Below are 23,824 nucleotides of genomic sequence, written 5' to 3'. Positions count from 1 at the left end.
CACCGCCAGCCAGGCGAGGTCTTGGTGCCTGTTGGTGAGATCTGGCGATGAGGCATTTTGCCAGATGAACTGGACAGTCTGCTCAGGGAACCACCCCACTGTGTCCATCACGTCCTTCTCCTGCAGTGCCTGCAGGACACTACGTGCTGACCACTGCCTGATGGCCTTGTGGTCAAAGGCGTTCTCCTGGAAGAACTTTGCTACGTGGGACAGGTATGCCGGCAACGACCAGCTGACTGGGGCGTTGCGCGGGAGTGGGGCCAGACCCATCCTTCGTAGCCAGGGCGACAAGTAGAACCTGGGCACATAGTGGTACTTGGTGCCCACATACCTGGGCTCTACACACAACCTGATGCAGCCACATACGAAGCTGGCCATCAGGGTGAGGGCGACATTGGGGACGTTCTTGCCCCCGTTGTCCAGGGACTTGTGCATGGCGGTCCGTCTCACCCGCGAAAATTTCCAAGTTACTGACTATCCCTAAGTCAATCATCAAGAAATGGAAAAAAACATGGAACAGCTGTAATTCTGCCCACAGCATGCCTTTTTCAAAAACTGAATGACCATGCAAGAAGGGGTTTAGTGAGGGAGGTGACCAGGAGACCTATGACAACGCTGGAGGAGATACAAGCTTCAGTGGCTGAGATGGCAGAGACTGCGCATACAACAACTGTTGCTCGGATGCTTCCCCAACCAGAGATTTATGGGACAGTGGCAAAGAGAAAGCCACTATTGGGGGAAAAAAAACTCAAATGAAATCTTGGCTAGAGTTTGCCAGAAGGCATGTGGGGAGACTCTGAAGTCAGCTGAAGAAGGTTCTATGGTCTGATGAAACCAAATTCAAGCTTTTTGGCCATCAGACTAAATGCTATGTTTGGCGTAAGCCGAACACCGCACGTCATCAAAAATATAACTTCCCTACTGTGAAGCATGGTGGTGGCTGCATCATGCTGTGGGGATGCTTCACTGCAGCAGACCCTGGAAGGCTTGTGAAAGTAGAGGGTAAAATGAATGCAGTAAAAGACAGGGAAATCCTGGAGGAAAACCTGATGCAGTCTGCAAAAGAACTGCAGCTTGGTAAAGGATTTGTTTTTTCAGCAAGACAATGAATCCAAGCATGAAGCCAAAGCTCACAGGAATGGTTTAAAAACAACAATGTTAATGTCCTGAAGTGGCCAAGTCCAGACCTCAATCCTTTTGAGAATTTGTGGCTGGACTTGAAAAGGGTTGCTTATTCACGATCCCCATGAAAATCTGAAAGAGCTTGAGCAGTATTGTAAAGAAGAATGGGGAAAAATTGCAAAGTTGATAGAGACCTATCCACAGAGACCCAAGTCTATAATTGCTGCCAAATGTGCACCTAATAAATACTGACTTGAAAGGGGTGAGTAATTATGCAATCAGTTATTAAACACAAAATAATTGTAATAAATCTAGACCAATTTGTAGAAATTTGTTTCCACTTTGACACAGAAGAGTTTTTTCCGTTGACCAGCGTCAAAAAAGCCGAATTAAATTCAATGTGATCCAATGTTGGAAAACAATAAAACATGAAAACTTCCAAGGGGAGGGGAGGGGTGAATATTTTTATAGGCACTGTATATTCAAACTTTAATGAGCCTCCCATTGCAAGTGATCAGTGAGTGAGCTACCAGGGGGCTACTGCCTCCAGTTGAGCTGTTCCTTACAAACTACCTGGAAAAGGAGCTTCGAGAGAAAAAAGTACATTTATCCTTCAGAGGTGTTGAGCCTTACAGTATACGCAAAAGGTGCAAGTCAGAACAAGCTAGAGGATGTGTATATACTTTCATTTACTGACCTGTACTGTAGAGATACTGGTGTCTTATAAACAGGCTGTCTTAAATACATTTTCAACAAAATAAAGGGCATAACTCACATTTTCTTTATGCTTTATTGTGACCATACTTTCATTATTTTACACTCTATGGTCAATTTATTAGATGCACCTGTATGCCTGCTCATTAATGGAAATATCTAGTCAGCCAATTATGTGGCAGCAACTCATTGCATTAAAGCATGCAGACATGGTCAAGAGGTTCAGTTGTTATTTAGACCAAACATCAGATTGGGGAAGAAATGTGGTCTTTATCTGTGGATCGATAGTTGGTGCCAGACGGGGTGGTTTGAGTACCTCAGAAACTGCTGATGCCCTGGGATTTTCATGCACGTCATTCTCTAGAGATTACAGGGAATGGTGCAAATAAAACAAGCATCCAGTGAGCGGCAGTCCTGCGCGTGAAAACACCTTGTTAATGAGAGAGGTCAAAGGAGAATGGCCAGACTCTCTCAAGCTGACAGAAAGGTGACCGTAACTCAAATAACGACATGTTACAATAGTGTACAGAAGAGCACCTCTGAGCACACGATCTGCAAACCTTGAAATTGATGGGCTACTGTGGTAGTTGACCACACCAGGTTCCACCCCTGTACCTAATAAAGGGGCCACTGAGTCTATATTGTTTCTCTGTTCCATGAATTATTTTCCTGGTTTAACTGTGGTGAAAGGTTCGACACTGAAACACGCTCATTTTACCTCCACGTGACGAATTTCTCGTCTTGACTAGTGACACTTAAAACCAGCAACTCGAAGCACATTTCAAAGCTGGGTGGGTGGCCAGCTGTTTGTCGAAGCATAATTTGAGTGCTGAGTGATGGGCTAAAGATGGCTGTTCAGTGACAAAGTGCTTTAAAAATTTTGAATGAACTACAATATTTACACCCTGCTAAAATCTGGTCATGGTACAGACAATCTTGATAAGTTCCACATTTTGCTTTGTGTAAATGGACACCTCATGGATAAACCTCTTCTGTATTCACCCAGATTAAACCTTTCTAACAGCAAAAACTGCAGATGTTGCAAATCTGAAATAAAAATAGAAAATGCTGAAAGTATTTAGCTGAGTTTAACATAGTACAGCAATGAGTTCACCACGGTCTGGTATCCCTCAATATCTCATACATACTGTTTGAATTTGGACACTAACTCAGTAATAATGGAAGTGTTCTGGGTCGGCTGTGAGGGCTTTCAGGAAGAAGTTTAAATTGGAGACATCCACAGTGCATACTACTTTGAGTTTTCACCAAATCCCACACAGAAACAGGAAGAATGAGCATCTGACTGAGGAACATCCGTCCACACAAAGCTGCTGCTCACTGCTCAGGCTTCCTGCGACTTGAGAAGCATCAGGATGCTGCATCGGGCTAATATTTGGTGACATATGCGGACTTTGATAGTCAATTTACTTTGTACTTTGTGCTTCAGACTCGGAAGCAGCCAGGCCTGTCAGTGACTCCATAATACTCTCTGAATTCGGCCTGGCCAGCTATTTGTACCAGGTGCAGGAAGAGACGGACAATAAATCGCCAGCAAAACCCAGAATCCAAAAACAATGAGTAAACAACAAAAAGCTCCTTGGACAGAGAAACGTGCCTGAGGTGCTCCAGAACTGCTAAGAACTCCCAGCACTTTCTCGTTCTTGGCGTACAATGACCTTAAACGATTGAAGGTGCAAGCTGAATTATGGTAAAAACAGAAGGTAATTTAACATTCTGGGTCAACGAACTTTAATTAACTCTTTTTCTCTCTCCAGGGATTCTGGGTATTTTATTATTTAGAACAACACACACTAAATACTGGAGGAACTCTGGAGCTTCTTTGGAGGGAAATGAACCATTGACATTTCGGGCCAAGACTCTTCATCACGACATCGCAGTCTGAAATATCGACAGTTTATTCCTCTCTGTAGATGCTGCCTGACCTGCTTTGTTCCCCCAGCATTTTGTGTGTGTTGATCAAGATCTCCAGCATCTGCAGAATCTCTTGTGCTTATTTTCTTTCACTCCTGTTTTTTTTTACTGCAATCGTTGAGAATCTTGAAATATTTTGCCAATGAAATGATACGTTTTATTTGCCACCTGTTGATCAAATCATGCAGTGAAGTGTGTTGTTTGTGTCAAATCAAATCAGTGAGATCAGCCTGCAACTTTCACCACGCTTCCAGTGCCAAACATAGCACGGCCACTGCTCACTAACCCTAACCGTACATCATTGGAATGTGGTGGAAAACCCGGGCACTCAGTGTGGTCACGGGGAGAATGTACAAACTCCTTACAGACACTCTTCGGAATCAAACCCCCATTGGTGATCCATGAAGCCAAAAAGCAATTGCTATGTTACTGTGCCATCCCGTACATACTTAAAGACAAATTAAAATTTCTTCTTCCAAACTGACTGTCCTTGTTATGATTCAGTTCACTCCAAACTGAAAATAAACGTGACCTGGCCACGGGAAGTTAATTTACTGTGACCTGATCCAGCTAAGATGGCTCAACAACTACATATCTAACTGAATATTGGGGGGTGGGAGGGGGGGAGGTTAGATTTCTGAATGAATGTAACCAAGGCACCAATGCCTACAAACTGAGAAAAGACAAGCACACACAAACTGCTGGAGGAACTGTGTGAAAAGAATTCCTTTTGTAGGATTGGCTCTGGCCACAAACATTCACTGGAGCTATATTTACTTACGGTTAGCAGCGCTGTCTGGGTTAAGGCTCAACAATGTGATACAGTCTAAATTTAATGCTGGAAAAACATGGGATGTAACAGGGGTATTAAACATTTTAGGAGAGCAGTGTAAAGAGGCCTTTCTTGGTTTCCCACATGGAATTCAGCCGAGTGAAGGGCAGCAAAGACAACTTGCCTTTTCTTCCTTGTCCGGTATTTAGAACATAGAACAGTACAGGCCCTTCAGCCCACAATGTTGTGCCAACCCTTTTAACCCTCTCTAAGATCATTCTAACTGTTCTGTCCTTCATAGCCCCAATTTTGCTGTCATCCAGGTCCCTATCTACGAGTCTCTAAAATGTCCCCAATATACCTGCCTCTACCCCCCCGCCCTGGAAATGCATTCTCAAATGTATCAGAATCAGGTCTAATATCACCGGAATATGTTGTGAAATTTGTTGTTTTTGAGGCAGCAGAACCATAATAATAAAAACTGTGAATTACAACTAGTGTGTGTGTACCTATGTGTATATATACTCAATATATAAGTTTGCTGATAACACAACAATTGTAGGCCGTATCTCGGGTAATGATGAGTTTGAGTACAGAGAGGAAATTAAGAACCTGGTGGCATGGTGCGAAGACAATAACTTACCCTCAACGTCAGCAAGACGAAGGAATTGGTTGTTGACTTCAGAAGGAGTAGTGGACCGCACGACCCAATTTACACCAGTGGTGCGCAAGTGGAACAGGTCAAAAGCTTTAAGTTCCGTGGGGGGTCAATATCACAATGACCTGACTTGGTCCAACCAAGCAGAGTCCACTGCCAAGAAGGCCCACCAGCGCCTTTACTTCCTGAGAAAACTAAAGAAATTTGGCTTGTCCCCTAAAACTCTCACTAATTTTTATAGATGCACTGTAGAAAGCATTCTTCTAGGGTGCATTACAACCTGGTATGGAAGTTGTCCTGTCCAAGACCAGAAGAAACCGCAGAAGATCGTGAACACAGCGCAGCACATCACACAAACTAACCTTCCATCCTTGGACTCAATTTACACTGCACGCTGTCGGAGCAGTGCTGCCAGGATAATCAAGGACACGACCCACCCACCCAACACACTTTTCGTCCCTCTTCCTTCCAGGAGAAGGCTCAGGAGCTTGAAGACTCGAACGACCAGATTTGGGAACAGCTTCTTTCCAACTGTGATAAGACTGCTGAACGGATCCTGACCCGGATCTGGGCCGTACCAAATATCCGGATCTGCATCTTAGTTTTTTTGCACTACCTTACTTTCCATTTTTCTATTTTCTATTTAGGATCTATAATTTAAATTTTTAATATTTACTACCGATTTGTAATCCAGGGAGTGGGAAGCGCAGGATCAAATATCGCTGTGATGAAAGTACGTTCTAGTATCAATTATTTGGTGACAAAGTATAAAGCATACATGTGTGAAATTGTTAAATTAAATAAGTCGTGCACAAACAGTTGTGAGGTAGTGTTCATGGGTTCAATGTTCATCGGCCTTCACCACCACCCTTGGTAGGGTTTCCACACATTCACCATTTTCTGGTAAAGGAACATCCACCCCCTATACTTTCCTCCAATCACCTTAGAACTGCCGTAACAGCCTGGGTTTAACCTGGAGCAGACTGCGTTGACGACTGCTGGAGTAAGCATTGGCTCTTGGGACTGTGCTTGGACTCTTGATTGCAAGTGAACAAAGCTGCCTAAAGTCTTGTGAATGTACTTAGTGCTAGCTTTGGTAAGCTGGCAAAACATTACCCACCCAGTACTGTCATCAGGTGCAGTGGAAAGTGTTGGAGAATGGTAACAAAAGTCCTTTGATCACCCATGCATCAAGCCCTGGAATGACAATTCAAATGCACAGTATCGTAAGAAACCGCACAGAGTAGTGGACTCAGCCTAGTACATCACAGGCACATCCCTCCCTAGCATCAATAGTGCATGAGGCATTGCCTTAAGAAGGTAAATGCACCATCAAAAATGCCCACCATTTGGGCCATGCCGTCTTCTCACAGCTACCATCAGGCAAGAGGTAAAGAAGCTGAAATTCCACACCACCAGGTTCAAGAAAAACTACCTTCCTTCAGACATTCAGTTCTTGAACCAACATGCACAACCCCAATCACTATCTCAGTGTACCATAACTATAACCACTTTGCACTACAATAGACTTATTTTCTTGTTCCAACTATTCTTTCTTGTATAGTTTTGTATAGTCAGGGTTTGATTTATGTTTTTCTTTGGAATTTCATTTATCTGATGCTGCTGCAAGTACGTTTTTCATTGCACCTGTGCATACGTGGAATTCAGATTCAGATTTATTAATCATATCTACAATACATTGAAGCATACAGAGAAACGTGTCGTTTGCATTAACAGCCAACACAGCCTAGGGAGGTGCTGGGGGCAGCCTGCAGGTGTTGCCACGCTTTCTAGCGCCAACATAGCTTGTCCATAATGCTCAGCTGAACAACACAAGCAACAAAACAACAAGAGCAAAGCAAGCTTCTTTCCTCCCTCCCACCCGCACATGGACTGTCTGCTAGATCCAGAACAGACCTCCAGACTCCAGGTCAGGCCTCCAAATCCAGGTCGGGGATCCAACTACAGGACAGGCCTCCAACTACAGGATAGCCCTCGAGACTACAGGACAGGCCCCCAACTCCAGCACAGGCCTCCAAATCCAGAAGACAGACTCCGGGCTCCAGTCACTAGTCACTAATCTCCAGGCTTTGGCCATCAGACTATGACTCACAGACTTCCAATCGACCTTCGCGCTTCAATTTTTGGGACATACGACAAAAAACCCGACCCCAACGAATGGGGTCATCTGAACAGATATTTTATCTGACTTAACAGGGTGCTTCTCCTGCCACATCTTCAAGCAACCAAGGAAGACAGTATGGTCTTTTTTTTTTAACGTGCTAACATTGCTGGGGGTGCCCATCCCACTCTTCAAGTGAATCTGGGACCAGATATACGGTTAAACAACAGCAATGAGTTGTATTTTCTGTTGACCTACTTTCTGGACCTCAGCACCTTACTGGCACTTCCACCTATCTGCGGTTTGGTATTGTTTACGGTTCCACTGACAGTAGGGTTGCCAACTTTCTCACTCCCAAATAAGGGACAAAAGTAGCAGTCAAATACAGGACACTTGTGTTTACCCTGAGAAAGGCTACCATGACCGTGAAGCGTTGCGCGGGCACCTGTGTGCGCATGTGTGTACATGGCGATTTTTTTCTACAAATCGGTTTTGGCTTAATCTTCCCGACTACACTGTACATACATTATTTCTACTTTATATAGGCTGTGAATTTATCATATCATTCCTGCTTTTACTATATGTGTGTTATTTTAGGTTTTATGTGTTATTTGGTATGATTTGGTAGGTTATTTTTTGGGTCTGGGAACACTCAAAAATCTTTCCCATATAAATTAATGGTAATTGCTTCTTCGCTTTACGCCATTTCGGCTTACGAAAGGTCTCATAGGAACGCTCTACCTTAGCGGGGAAATATGGGACAAGGGCGGTCCCGTATGGGACAAACCAATTTAGCCCAATATATGGGATGTCCCGGCTAATACGGGACAGTTGGCAACCCTAACTGACAGTGCCCTGCCCGGACCCTTGGCTGAAAACTGCTACCAATTCTGGAACGGCGACAGAAGTGAAGAGAAGTTGCAAAAGACTTGGCTACACCTGCCGAGAAAAACAGGTAACTTTTACCTCTCACCAGTTGTCATCTACACCCTTCTTCGGAATATTAGATGTACTTTTGCATTCAGGTTTTTGTCCCAGAACAAAAACATGTCAAGTTCTTGAAATCTGACTGATAAAAAGATGCGCAAGTGCTGAATTCAATAATCAATGCTTTTCCTACATAAGGCAAACACAATCCATCAGGGCCATTTACAAAGATAAGAGCATAAAAAGGGGCCAAAGGATCATTGGGGACCCGAGTCACCCCAACCACAAACTGTTGCAGCTGCTACCATCCGGGAGACGGTACCGCAGCATAAAAGCCAGGACCAGCCGGCTCCGGGACAGCTTCTTCCACCAGGCCGTCAGACTGATTAATTCATGCTGACACAACTGTATTTCAATGTTATATCGACTATCCTATTCTACATACTATTTATTATAACTTGCACATTGCACATTTAGACGGAGACGGAACACAAAGATTTTTACTCCTCGTGTATATGAAGGATGTAAGTAGTAAAGTCAACTCAATTCATTGGAATTGGGCAGCACAGTCACGTAGTGGTTAGTGTAACGCTATTACAGCACCTGGGTTCAATTCTGCCACTCGCTGTAAGAAGTGTGTACGTTCTCCCTGTGACCGCATGGGTTTCCCCCGGCCGCTCTGATTCCCTCCCATATTCCAAGGACGTATGTATTAGTAGGTCAATGGTCACATGGGTGTAATTGGGCGGCACAAGCCAGTTGCACTGGAAGGGCTTGTCACCGTGTTGTATCTCCAAGTAAAAATGAGAAAATAAAGATACTGTGAAAAACTTCTGTGCTCCATCTGGGCACAACATTCCATACATAATCATATCGAGATAGTGAGAGCAAAGAGATGATGTAGAATACAGTGTTGTGTTTGCAGTGAAGGTGTGGTACAGATATACAGGTAAAGTCCAAGGGCCAGGACAAGGTAGATTGGGAGATCAAGAGTCCTCCCCCTTCAGATTTCGTCTATCAACTTTACTTCATCCCTCCCCCTCCCAGTTTCACCTATCACCCTGTGTTTCTCTCTGCCCTCCCACCCCCAACCCCACCTTTTAAATCTACCCCCCAACTCTTTTTTCTCCAGTCCTGATGAAGGGTCTCGGACTGAAACGTCGACTGTACTCTTTTCCATAGATGCTGCCTGGCCTGCTGAGTTCCTCCAGCATTTTGTGTGTGTTGCCTGGGAGATCAAGAGTTCACCTGTTACAATGAGAGGTTCATTTACCAGTGGGATGTCCCAATATAGCAATAACCCGGCAAAATAGACCCCACTCACATCTACCCTTTGACATAGAGAATCCCGAGGTAGAATTTCACTGAGGAAGGGTCCACTCAGCCATTCTCACTGCACCACAACTAGTCGGCTTTTCAGGGCACGGGATAAATTGCTGAGAGGCTGGGACGACAGAGTGGGGAGGACTTAATGATCCCTTGAGTAGAGAAGACAATGACAATGACTGGGGAGCAGAGATTTAAGGCTGATAGTGGAAGGGTTGGAGAGGAGTTGGGGGAAAATATCTCACTCCCATAAAAGGCCAACGAGGCACAAGTACTCGGCCGATTAAAAGCACTTGTCCGTGAACCTTGTGTACACAACTCAAGGACCGAGATGTGGGAAGTGGTGTTGGACTGGATGGCACTATTTTGACCGGTCTATATTCAGTGAGCCTGGCAGACTCTTTCTGTCTCATGAACATCTGTGGTTTGTGATATTCTGATTTATGCCCCGAGACACATTGAAGGAAACAGAAAACAGGAGCAGGAATAGGCCATTTGGCCCTTTAAGCCTGCTCCACCTTTCAGTGTGATTATGACTGACCTGTCTCAATGCTATAGTCTCCCTCAGCCTCTCTTTGAAATACTTTATGTCTAGATATCTATTGGCCTTAAATAGTTTCAGCAACCTGGGCCCAACAGCCCTCTATGCTAGAGAATTCCTTCTGCTGAGTTAGAAAACTTTGCATCTCAGTCCTATCCCACCTCTACACTGGCTCTGCGATCCCTGCTCTGGATTCCTTGGCTCAGTGCAAACATTCTCTCAGAACCCAGCCAGAGTCTTGTACACTTCAATGAGATCTCCCCTCACCCTTGCGCATTTTAAAAAATATATGTATCAAAATAAACTTTACTCGTAATAAAAGAGACAATGTAATTTATAAAACAACTATACATAAACTAAGACTAACGTAGAGAAATGCTGGAAGAGCTCAGCAGGTCGGGCAGCATCTATGGAGAGGAATAAACAGTCGACATTTCAGGCCAAGATCCTTCAGCTTGACTTCTCAGCCTGAAACACTGACTGTATATTCCTCTCCATAGGCGCTACCTGACCTACTAAAATCTGCCCGCATTTGTGTGTGTTACTCTGGATTTCCAGCAATGCCTTTTCAGTCCTCCTTTCATAGACGATGTATTCTGTTACAATAGCATTCTATTAAAAACCAATAGGACTCATCAGGCCCCCATGGGTGGTACACTACCACAATAATCGGGGGGCTTCCTCAGCCAGCCCGGCCCCTCCCTCTCCAGTCCTGATTTACACTATGATCCTTCCCCACATCCTTGCAAATGCAGCCCCACTTGACCCAATTTCCCCTTGTATGACAAACCTCATCATTCCAGAAAGCAACTGTACCCCGCTATGGGAAGCTAATCCATTCTTAGTTAAGGAGATTAAAACTACATACATATTCCAGGTGTGGTCTTCCTAAGGCGCTATATACTCACAGTAATTACGGCTTTTTACCTACTGCGATTATAGCCAACAAACCACTTAGCTTCATTACTGCTTCTTGTATCTGCATGCTCGCTCTTAGTGACTGTTGCACAAGAACAACCATACATTTGTACATTATTATCCAGCCTCTCACTCTTTAAGTAATAACATTTGCTGCATTTTTCTATCAAAATTGGAAACATCGCACTCACCATCTTCATCTACCATACATTTGTTCACTCAGTTTGTCTGAATCACGTTGAAGCTCCTTGCATCCTCCTCAGAATCCCAAACAATTTCAAGTCATCTGCAAATTGAAAAATATTCCGTTCAGTTCCTTCATTGAAATCATCCAACATCAATTACCCCACCATCCAGGCCTTTTCACTGCTGCCATCGGGAAGGAGGTACAGGAGCCTCCGGTCCCACATCACCAGGTTCAGGAACCATCAGGCTCTTGAACCATTGTGGATAACATCACTCAGCACAACTCTGAACTGATTCCACAACCTACAGACTCACTCTCAAGGATTCTACAACTCATGTTCTCAGTATTCCTTCTGCATCAGGTAGGATGCAGGAGAACTTAGACAGATTAGGAGAATGGGCAAGAAAGTGGCAAATGAAATACAATGTTGGAAAATGCAGGGTCATGCACTTTGGTAGTAGAAATAAATGTGCGGACTATTTTCTAAACGGGGAGAAAATCCATGAATCTCAGATGCCGAGGGACTTGGGAGTCCTTGTGCAGAGCACCCCGAAGGTTAACTTCAGGTTGAGTCGGTGGTGAGGAAGGCAAATGCCATGTTAGCATTCATTTCAAGAGGACTAGAATACAAGAGCAAGGATATGATGTTGAGGATTTATAAGGCACTGGTGAGGCCTCACCTTGAGTATCGTGAACAGTTTTGGGCTCCTCATCTTAGAAAAGATGTGTCGGCATTCAAGAGGGTCCAAAGGAGGTTCACTAAGATGATTCCAGGAATGAAAGGGTTATCATACGAGGAACATTTGATGGCTCTCGGTCTGTACTCGCTGGAATTCAGAAGGATGAGGGGGGATCTCATTGAAACCTTTCAAATGTTGAAAGGCCTAGATCGAGTAGATGTGGAAAGGATGTTTCCCATAGTGGGAGGGTCTGGGACAAGAGGGCACAGGCTCAGGATAGGGGGACACCCTTTCAAAACAGAGATGCAGAGAAATTTCTTTAGCCAAAGGGTGGTGAATTTGTGGAATATGTTACCACATGCAGCTGTGGAGGCCAGGTCACTGTGTGTATTTAAGGCAGAGATTGATAGGTTCTTGATTGGACATGGCATCAAAGGTTACGGGGAGAAGGCTGGGAACTGGGATAGAGGAGAAGATTTTAAAAAAAGGATCAGCCATGATTGAATGGCGGAGCAGACTTGATGGGCCAGATCGCCTAGTTCTGCTCCTATGTCTTATGGTCTTGTGGTCTTATGGTATTATTTTTTATTGGCATAATTTGTCTTCTTTTGCACATTGGTTGCTTGTCTTTGTCTGTGAACACAAGCGATTCTCCAGATGCTGGAAATCCAGGTTAACACGAATGAAATGCTGGAAGAACAGCTCAGGCAGCTTCTATGGAGAGGAATAAACCGTCGACATTTCAGCCTGAGAAACTCTAACTCCATTCATCTCCATGGATGCTGCCTGACCTACTGCATTCCTCCAATACTTTCGTGTTAGTCTTTGTTTATGTAAAATTTTCCATCAATTCCATTATTTCGTTATTTTCCTGTGAATGCCTGCAAGAAAATGAACCTCAGGGTAGTATGTGGTGACATATAATACATTTATTTTGACTTTGATCACTACCTGCCCAATAAAGATCCATTTACTTCTAGTCTGTTTCCTGTCTATCAATCAACTTCAATGTATTCAGTAAATTAGTCCCAATCTTTTTTATTTTTTAGACTAACCTCTTCTATCAATCTAATCAAAGTCCAAATGCACCACATCCACTGGTCCCCATTTATCTTTTACACCAATTACTTCCTCAAGATCACATTGGCTTGCCAAACATGATTTTCCTTCAGTAAATCAATGCTGACGTTGCCTAATCCCATTTGTAACTTCCAAAAGTCCTAACACAGTCTTTATAATACTCAGTGTAATACACTATTTAGCCACTACACCTGTACACCTGCTCATTAATTGATATCTAATCAGCTAATCGCGTGGCAACAACTCAATGCAAAAAGGCAATCATAAGGAGGTTCGGTTGTTGCTTAGACCAAACATCAGAACGTGACCTAAGTGACTTTGATTGTCGGTGCCGGATGAAGTGGTTAGAGTATTTCAGAAACTGCAGATCTCCTGGGATTTTCACACACAACAGTCTCCAGAATTTACAGAGCATGGTGTGGAAAACAAAACCATCCAGCAAGCATGGTGTGGGTGAAAACGGCTTGTTAATGGGAGAGGTCGGAGGGGAATGGTCAGATTGGTTCAAGCTGACAGGAAGGTGACAGTAACTCAAATTACAACAGTGCTGTGCAGAATAACAAATCTGAATACACAACCATGTCGAACCTTGAATTGAATGGCTGCAGCTTTAGAAGACCACAGACATAGATGCTAGTAAGGGTGGAATTGGCTAATAAAAGGGGGCATAATTTTAAGATGATTGGAGGAAAGTAGAGGGGGGATGTCAGAAGTAAGCTGTTTGATAAAGAGAGTGGTGGGTGTTTGGAATGCCATGTAGTGGTGATAGAGACAGATACATCAGGAACATTGAAAAAACTCTTAGATAGGCACATGGATAATGGTAAAATGGAGGACTATGTGGGAGAGAAGGGTTAGATTGGGGTATCTCAGCTGGGGTTCTGCAGAACCCTAGGGTTCTGTAAGAGGTTGTTAGTGGTTCCGTGCCAGATCATGATTTTTTTTAAAAATACATTGTTTTTGAACTTTGCACGATGCACAATGGCTGTGCTGGACAGTGACCAAGCAGCCTGCCACAATCTCATTAGAAGTCTCTCAATCTAGTCGGGCAGTGCGTAGTAGGACCACATTTATTTGGCTGAGTTCATTCTCAATTTTTGATGCGAGATAAGGGAGGCCGTTGATAATTGGTGAGCGCTGTATTGCATGGAGGGGTGAATAGATGGCTGATCTCAGCCTGCGAATTTGACTTTGAGAGGAGAGGAAGAACTTTATGAGCTGCAGTCTGATCGTGCACTCAAGATGAGATTTACTGACCTGCCCCTGGAACAAGTTCTGGATTTCTATGAAAGAAGAATATCTTGCCATTCATTGGAAAGCAATTAACATTTTGTTGCAGTTTTCAACTTTTTACATATGTAGAAAGCCTTATCCTGCACATCATCAAAAACACACCAACCCTACCATGAAGCATGGTGGTGACTGCATCATGCTGTGGGGATGCTTCACTGCAGCAGGTCCTGGAAGGCTTGTGAAGGTAGAGGGCAAAATGAATTCATCAAGATTCAGAGAAATCATAGAGGAAACCCTGATGCAGTCTGCAAGAGAACTTTGATTTGGGAAAATGTTTGTTTTCCAGCAAGACAATGACCTCAAGCCTAAAGCCAAAGCTACACAGGAATGGCTTAAAAACAACCAAGTTAATGTCCTTGAGTGGCCAAGTCAGAGTCCAGACCTCAATCCAATTGAGAATTTGTGGGTGGACTTGAAGAGGGCTGTTCACTCATGATCCCCATGCAATCTGACAGAGCTTGAGCAGTTTTGTAAAGAAGAATGGGGAAAAATTGCAGTGTTCAAATGTACAAAGCTGATAGAGACCTATTCACACAGACTAAAGGCTGTAATTGCTGGCAAAGGTGCATCTACGACTTGAAGGGGGTGAATACTTATGCAAACAATTGTTTTGTGTTTTATATTTATAATTAATTAATTTAGACCACTTTGCAGAGATCTGTCTTCATTTTGACATGAAAGAATCTTTTTCTGTAGATCAGTGTCAAATAAACCAAATGAAATCCATTGTGATTCAATGTTGTAAAACAATAAAACATAAAAACTTCCAGAGGTGGGGGGGGGGAAAGGTTGAATACTTTTTATAGGCACTGTAACACACATAAGATAACGTGTAAGCATACAGTTGCACACAAAGATATACAGTATATAGCCCAAGTCCCTGAGTGGATATGTCCTTTGAGTTGATGGTACATGGATGTTATCGACAAGAACAAGCAGCTCTCAGCAGTCCACTGATGAACGTACGCACACAATCTCAGTCTTCCACTGAGCAAACTCTAGATGACAGCACAGATGGAGAGGCCAGCCACCAACCCAGCATGGATGCCACGCTACACCACCTCCAGTGTTTCCACTCCTGGACTGCTGCAACAGGCAAGCCCGCGGCTTGAGACCTAGGTGTCACTGTTGTCCTGGAAGGATCTCCACCGGAAGACAGTCTTTCTGACTTTATATTTACAATGCATTTTCTTTATCTTAATTTTATTTTATTTTTCTTTAGGTGTGTTCAGCCTGCTGGATAACTGGATGAAAGGGAGCCATTTACCATATTGTCTTTCCTACACACAAAACACTGGAGGAACTTAACAGGTCTGGCAGCATCTGTGGAGGGGAATAAACAGTCAATGTTTTGGTCTAAGACCCTTCATCAGCATTGGAAAGGAAGGGGGATATGCCAGAATAGGAAGGTGGGAGGGGGGACAAGTAATAGGTGAAGGCAGGTAAGAGGGAAGGTGGGTAGATGGTGGGGATGGGAGAGGTTGAAGTAAAAAGCTGGGAGTGATAGGTGGAAAAGATAAAGGGCTGGAGAAAAAGGAACCTGATAGGAGAGGAGAGGGGACCGTTAGAGAAAGAGAAGGGGAGGGGGACCAGAGGGAGGTGCTAGACAGTGAGAAGAAGAGGAGGGGTGAGAAGTAAGTAGAGGAAAAAGAGAAAAAGGGGATGGGGAGAAACAATGACTGGAAGTTAGAGAAATCAATGTTCATGCCGTTAGGTTGGAGGCTACCATACGGAATATGAGGTGTTGCTTCTCCAACCTGAAAGAGGCCTCATTGTGGCAGTAGAGGAGGGCATGGACCAACATGTCAGAACGGGAGTGGGGAGTGGAATTAAAAGAGTTGGTTCGTCTCTCAGGAGCAGCGCTGGTTATCAGAGTTGGAGGGGATTCAGCGGAGGAGGAGAACATGGAAAACATAAATTCTAGTTGAGCTGGTGAAGACTAATCACTGAAAAGCTCACTGATCTGTCTTTGTGTACGATAATGTGTTCTGACCTGTCAAGATGAGTGCTCCACTAATCATACAGCTCTCCAGATGAAGCCAATTAAGATGCTGTTGCGCCAGATGGAAGAACTTGCTTACATGTGCTAGTCACTGCCCTGCTCGGGTGCCTGCCACAATCCATTTTAATTTAAGATGAAAGTAATTGGGTTTGGGTAGGGTGGCAGCAGACTGCTATCTGCTTAAAACGTTTCCTTGCAGAGCAATGCGTGGACAATCATAAATCAAATAAAAAATGAACCTCCTTCACAAATACTCTTTGACCCACTGCTGTCAGGAAGGAGGTACAGGAGCATCGTGATTCTGACTGCCAGACTGTGAGGCCAATGGATACCCTGCCACCACCGAGATCCCCTCACTGGGACAGTGAGCAGTTTACCGTTTACCTGTGTGGCACCCCACGTGCATTTTGAAATATATCTTATTAACTTATTTGTGGTAATACTTTATTTTATATTCTTTGTGGGTGCACCATGGTCTGGAGGAACGTTGTTTCTTTCGGTTGTATAGGTGTACAGTCGGATGATAATAAACTTGAACTGAAACTTTTTTAAATGCTAGCACAGTGCGATAATTAAAAATAAGATTAAGGTCTGCTGTTTACTATGACCATTTTGTGTACGAGTACCGTCTTAGCGTATGGTGAAATTGGAGAGCAGTTGTGGCATTCCTAAGCAGAAGTTTCGGTCCCTTGCCAGGAGAGCATTTGATGCCTCTGGAGAACTGCCTGAATACACACCTATCTCATTACACTGCTACAGCAATCCCCGTGCACCGCTGCCATTCATCAGATGCACCAGATCCGGGGTTAACGCTACTGAAGGGCTGCTGCACTTTTAGAGCGGTCACTTGATGCTTCAGGTATTCAACACTTTGCTGTCTTGGATGGACAATATAGTAACTCAGAGTGTAGGGTCACAGAGTTACATAGCACAGGAACAGGCCACTGGGCCAGCCTATTCACGTCCCTGTCCAAATCCCGTCCTAGTGAAGGGTCTCAGAGTTTCAGCCCAAGCCGGCGTTATTGTACCACCCACACCTCTTCCCCCTGACCCCGTCTAACTCCATCTAACTCCACCTGCTTATCCTTCCATTCTTTCTCTCTTTAGTAAATAACGCAAAGCGTTTGGATCTTAGCTCATAAAAAAATATATATCTGAAGACCCACTTTAAAAAATTTGCACTTTTATGCTTTTTTTACATCAGTTAATCTGTGTGTCGGCGATGTAGTTCGTAATCTTACCATGCGTTTTGCTTGTAAGGTCGTGGCAGTCAAAACGCAGACGCTGCGCACGAAGCTCTGAATGGGCGCCTTGTCTCCGGGTGTGTACAGTAATAGGGTGTGTCAGTCAGTGGTGTGACCAGGAAATCCAGCTGCAAATCTGCACAGCTGGCCAGGAATGACTTTGAACATGTAGGTAATGATACTGTCCTTCTTATGTCCCGCTGTTGTCACACCCCTGAACGGATTTCTCACAGCGAAAAGCCGAACAGAAGAACTGTCGAAAGTATCCTGTCTGGTTTCACCATCGCCTGGTACAGCAATTCGACTGTAAGGATCTGCACAGCTTAGTGGACTCAGCCCAGTGCATCATGGGTACATCATTGCCCACCATTTTGTCATCCACAGATGGCGTCGCCTCAAGAAGGCAAGCGATTGTTTTCAAAGATCCCCCCACCGCCTGGGCCTTCATCTCACAGCTCCCAATGGGCAGGAGGTCCCACACCACCAGGTTCAGGAACACTTACTTCTCTTCAACAGTTCAGTTGTTGATTTTATTTATTTTTTTATTTAGCGGTAAGGCGCGGGGTATGGAGCCCCACACCGCCCCAGCAACCCCCAACAAACCTGATGAACCCTAATCTAATAACGGGACAATTTGCAGTGACCAATTAACCCACCCGGTACGTCTTTGGACTGTGGGAGGAAACCAGAGGACCCGGAGGAAACCCATGCATTCCAAGGGGAGGACATACAGAGACTCTTTACAGAACGACACCGGAATTGAACTCCGAACCCCAGAATGTTCTGAACTGTAATAGCGTCCCACTAGCTGTTATGCTACCATGGCTACCACATTAAAGCAACCGTAAAAAAGTGAATCACGACCTCAATATACCAACACCATAGCCACTTAACTACATTTTCCTACAATGGGCCTTATTTTTTTGCTGTAATTGTGTTCTTTCTTGTATAATTTTGTACAATTTAGGTTCTTCTTGTGAAATATCCTATCTCCAATGAGCAGGAATGTAAGGATCTGCACAGAGTGATGGACTCAGCCCAATGCATCATGGGAACACCCTGCTGCCATATTGGCATCTACAGAAGGCGCTGGGCAGGTAAGTTTTTTATTCCACCTGTGCAGACATATACTTGTGAATATACCAATGTGCTTAACTTTTTTTTGAACTCTTTATCTCCGAAACTACCTTGTCATGATTCTCGTATGTTATTTCTCTACCTGTGCTGCACTTTATCGGTGATTTTAACATTATGTTCCAAGTTCTGTTTTCCTTTGGTTGGAATGATCTGTCTGGATGGCGTGCAAACAAAAGGTTTCTCAGCGCATTTTGGTGCTCATGACAATAATAAACCAATTTACCAATTTTAAGTACTCAGCAGATCAACCAACATCTGTGGAGAGAGAAACAGTGTTAACAAGACGGCTGACTTATCCTTAGAATTAAAAATAAATTAATTAATTGTCAAGATGCTGCCTTCCAGCACTCTCTGTTTTTATGTCAGATTTCCAGTATCTGCAGTATTTTGCTTTTGGTTTTAATTGTCTTTTATTGATTTTGTGTTGGGCACGTGGCCAAGTGGTTAAGGCGTTCGTCTAGTTATCTCAAGGTCGCTAGTTTGAGCCTCAGCTGTGGCAGTGTGTTTGTGCCCTTGAGCAAGGCACTTAATCACACATTGCTCTAGTGTCTGTGCGAGGAGTGGCGCCCCACACAGACTTTCAATCTGCGCCTTGTGAGACATGAAAATGCCCGACGCAGGCCTCTCATGGTCTGAGTCGACATTGATTTTGTTTCAATTTATTACAGAGATCAAAAATAAATGAGTTTGTCTAATATTTTTAAATATAAATTAAATTATCTGATTTGCCAGGCTAGATAAGAAGCTGAAAATGGACCCAAACAGAGATCATCGTCAAGGATCCCCACCACCCAGAACATACTCTCTTCCAGCTGCTGCATCAGGAAGAAGGTACAAGAGTCTCACCACCCACACCACCAGGTTCAGGAACAATTACTACCCCTCAATGTCCTATCTCTAACGTTAGGTGCCTGTGACGCACTGCCAGGAGTAACAGGCTCCTTGACAGAAGATACGGCTCTTGAACCAGGGTGGGTAACTTAACTCAACTTCACTCGCCCCATCACAGAACTGTTCCCACAACCTTTGGACTTACTTTCAAGGACTCTTCATCTCATGTTCTTGATATTTATTTATTTGTTTGTTTGTTTGCCTGTCTGTTTGTTTGTTTGTTTATTTATTTATTTTGTTTTGGTATTTGCACAGCTTGTATTTGGTATTGCACATTGGTCGTTAGTCTGTCCTGTTGGGTGTGGCCTTTCACTGACCCTATTGTGTTTCTTGGATTTACTGTATATGCCAGCAAGAAAATGAATCTCAAGGTTGTATATGGTGGCATATATGTCCTTTGATAATAATTTTACTTTAAGCTTTGAACTGAGAAATAGAAAACTTCAAGCATTGGTAATGGATAACCCAGACACGAGGAAATCTGCAGATGCTGGAAATTCAAGCAACACACACAAAAGTTGCTGGTGAACGCAGCAGGCCAGGCAGCATCTCTAGGAAGAGGTACAGTCGACGTTTCGGGCCGAGACCCTTCGTCAGGACTTACTGAAAGAAGAGCTAGTAAGAGATTTGAAAGTGGGAAGGGGAGGGGAAGATCCGAAATGATAGGAGAAGACAGGAGGTGGGGGGATGGAACCAAGAGCTGGACAGGTGATTGGCAAAAGGGATATGAGAGGATTATGGGACAGGAGGCCCAGGGAGAAGGAAAAGGGAGAGGGGAGCCCGGAGAGTGGAGAGCAGGCAAGGAGTTACAGCGAGAGGAACAGAGGGAGAAAAAGAGAGAGAGAAAAGAAAGGAGGGGGATAAAAAATATATAAAATAAGTAAATAAGGGATGGGGTGTGAAGGGGAGGAGGGGCATTAACGGAAATTAGAGAAGTCAATGTTCATGCCATAAGGTTGGAGGCTATGCAGACAGAATATAAGGTGTTTCTCCAACCTGAGTGTGACACCACCTTGACGGTAGAGGAGGTCGTGGATAGACACATCAGAATGGGAATGGGACGTGGAATTAAAATGTGTGACCACTGGGAGATCTTGCTTTCTCTGGTAGACAGATTGTAGGTTTACAGTGGAACAGTCTCCCAGTCTGTGTTGGGTCTCGCCGATATATAGAAGGCTGCACCAGGAGCACCGGACACAGTATATCACACCAGCTGACTCACGGGTGAAGTGTCGCCTCACCTGGAAGGACTGTCTGGGGCCCTGAATGGTTGTGAGGGAGGAAGTGTAAGGGCATGTGTAGTTAATGAAGTCAAATCTCTAACTAACTCTTCTTTCAGTTAGTCCTGACGAAGGGTCCTGGCCCGAAACGTCGACTGTACCTCTTCCTATAGATGCTGCCTGGCCTGCTGCGTTCACCAGCATTTTTTGTGTGTGTTAATGGATAACCCAGTCCAGTTTGTTCCCTTGCTGATGTGCGCCAGTATGTAATTCTACAGTGGTGATTACCACAGCCGGCCCGACGTCTCCAAACTCACCCTTCACCACCCCTGTAGGTGAATCTGCCGGGAGTGCCCTGTGTGGTGATTGTCTGCAGAGTTGGGACTTCTGTCTGCCGACCCCCCACCCCAAAACATCCTTTCAACTTGCTCTTCCTTCCTGGTTCCGATCAGACAGCTCAGTACAAGTCTCCTCTGCGTTATGAACCAGTGTTTGTGAGATGGAGGGGCTGCGGGGCTGCAGGCATCTCCTGCATCTCCTGCCATGTGGGAACTCCATTCGCAGCCTCATATCCCACTTGCAGGACGTCCTGGCTAACCTGGGGAGAACCCGTATTCCCTCACCACTTGACGTCATTACTTGAGACGTGGGGAGAGTTCAATCATCCCCAACAAAGCAGAACCTTCAGAGTAATCTAAGAGCAAGCGGCTTGGATAAACCAGATGAAGTCCTTTGGAAAAACATGTGAAATCTGTAAATCAAACAGTGTAAACATCTAAATCTGATGTTTGCAGTCATGGAGTAGGTCAGGATACAAAAACCCACAGTTAAAAACCAGCTCTGTTTATTTACTAAGTATGCTGATAGGTCTGAGCTGGGCGAGAAGCCAGGGTATGTTGAAGAAGGATCTGTGTGAGGTCTCCAGAGGCAGACAGAAACCATGTTGAGGTTTGACAGCGTGCGGGTAACATCCTCTCGGCACGCAGAGCTGTGTGTTGTGTTGATTTAAACGGTTCGAGACGGCTGCCGACGGAAGAAGCAGCCAGGTGATACCTGCAGTGACAGTGCTACAGAGGTGGATGGTTGGCATCCTTCTGCACTGTTTCCCGACTGAACCTCGCTCCATCTGCTGCAAAAGGCGGGATTTCCCGATGACCATTCCATTTCGATCCGACTTCCCATTCACCAGTCCGTGGCCTCCCGCTGCTGCCACAAAGAGGCCACGTTTAGGTTGGAGGAACAATGCCCGAGCTTCCAACCTCATGGCATGAACATCGATTTCTCTAACATCCACTAATTTCTCCCTGCACTCCCATTCTGGATCCCCTCTTACCCCTTCTCTTTTGATCACCGTCCCATCTCCTCCCTCTGGGGCTCTTCACCTTTCCTTTCTCCCGTGGTCTATTGTCCTCTCCTATGAGATTCCTTCTTCTTCAGCCCTTTACCTCTCTTCATCCCCACACCCCTACCCACCTCCCTCTTCACCTGGTCTCACCTATCACGTGCCAGGTCATACTCCTCTCCCTCTGCTGGGTGGCAGTGTGAAACGTGAGGAGGATGTTATGAGAATGCAGGGTGACTTGGACAGGCTGGGTGAGTGGGCGGATGCAGTTTAATGTGGATAAATGTGAGGTTATCCACTTTGGTGGTAAGAACAGGAAGGCACATTATTATCTAAATGGAGTCAAGTTAGGAAAAGGGGAAGTACAACAAGGTCTTGGTGTCCTTGTTCATCAGTCACTGAAAGCAAGCATGCAGGTACAGCAGGCAGTGAAGAAAGCTAATGGCATGCTGGCCTTCATAACAAGGGGAATTGAATATAGGAGCAAAGAGGCCCTTCTGCAGCTGTACAGGGCCCTGGTGAGACCACACCTAGAGTATTGTGTGCAGTTTTGGTCTCCAAATTTGAGGAAGGACATTCTTGCTATTGAGGGAGTGCAGCGTAGGTTCACAAGGTTAATTCCCGGGATGGCGGACTGTCATATGTTGAAAGATTGGAGCGACTGGGTTTGTATACACTGGAATTTAGAAGGATGAGAGGGGATCTGATTGAAACATATAAAATTATTAAGGGATTGGACACGCTGGAGGCAGGAAGCATGTTCCCGCTGATGGGTGTGTCCAGAACCAGAGGCCACAGTTTAAGAATAAGGGGTAGGCCATTTAGAACAGAGTTGCAGAAAAACTTTTTCACCCAGAGAGTGGTGGATATATGGAATGCTCTGCCCCAGAAGGCTGTGGAGGCCAAGTCTCTGGATGCTTTCAAGAAAGAGATGGATAGAGCTCTTAAAGATAGTGGAATCAAAGGTTATGGGGATAAGGCAGGAACTGGATACTGATTGTGGATGATCAGCCATGATCACAGTGAATGGCGGTGCTGGCTCAAAGGGCCGAATGGCCTACTCCTGCACCTATTGTCTATTGTCTCTACCCACCTTCTCATTCTGGCTTCTTCCCCATTCCTTTCCAGCCCTGATGAAAAGGTCTCAGCCTAAAACATTATTCCTTTCCATAGATGCGCTCTGGACCTGCTGAGTTCTGGATTTCCAGCATCTGCAGAACCTCTTGTGTTTTTGCCTAATCCTTTATTCTTGAGAATGTAGCAAACAGAAGTTGAATCTCTCTATCAATAAAGCCTGATTTATACTTCTGCGTCAACTCGATGCCGTAACCTACGCAAGTGGCCTACGCGCATAGTGAGCATTTATACTGGTGCGTTGGTGTGTCTGCGTTGCTCTGCAATTCGGGCACGTCACGCATGCGCACACACCTGCCCATGCAAGGCTTCATGGTCATGGTAGTCTTTCTCGGGGTATACAAATTTAAAGCGAGCGTCTTTTTTCGTAAAAGCGAAATGTGTCCTCCATAATTTCGGAGGTCTGAAAAGCTTTATGGAAAGCATTGCAGACAGAGTTCCTTCCCTGCCCTTCAGTCGCCCAATGGGAAGCTATTGCAGCGTAGGAGGAAATGCGATGCTACCAAGCGGACCAATCACAGTTGTTCGGTCTGCCTTGCCGGGACGCGTAGTTACATTTTGGGAGGGGTGCACGTCAGGCTA

The sequence above is a fragment of the Mobula birostris genome, chromosome 25, assembly GCF_030028105.1.
Source record: "Mobula birostris isolate sMobBir1 chromosome 25, sMobBir1.hap1, whole genome shotgun sequence".
In the NCBI taxonomy this organism is placed as follows: domain Eukaryota; kingdom Metazoa; phylum Chordata; class Chondrichthyes; order Myliobatiformes; family Myliobatidae; genus Mobula; species Mobula birostris.
This window is presented reverse-complemented; position numbering follows the sequence as displayed.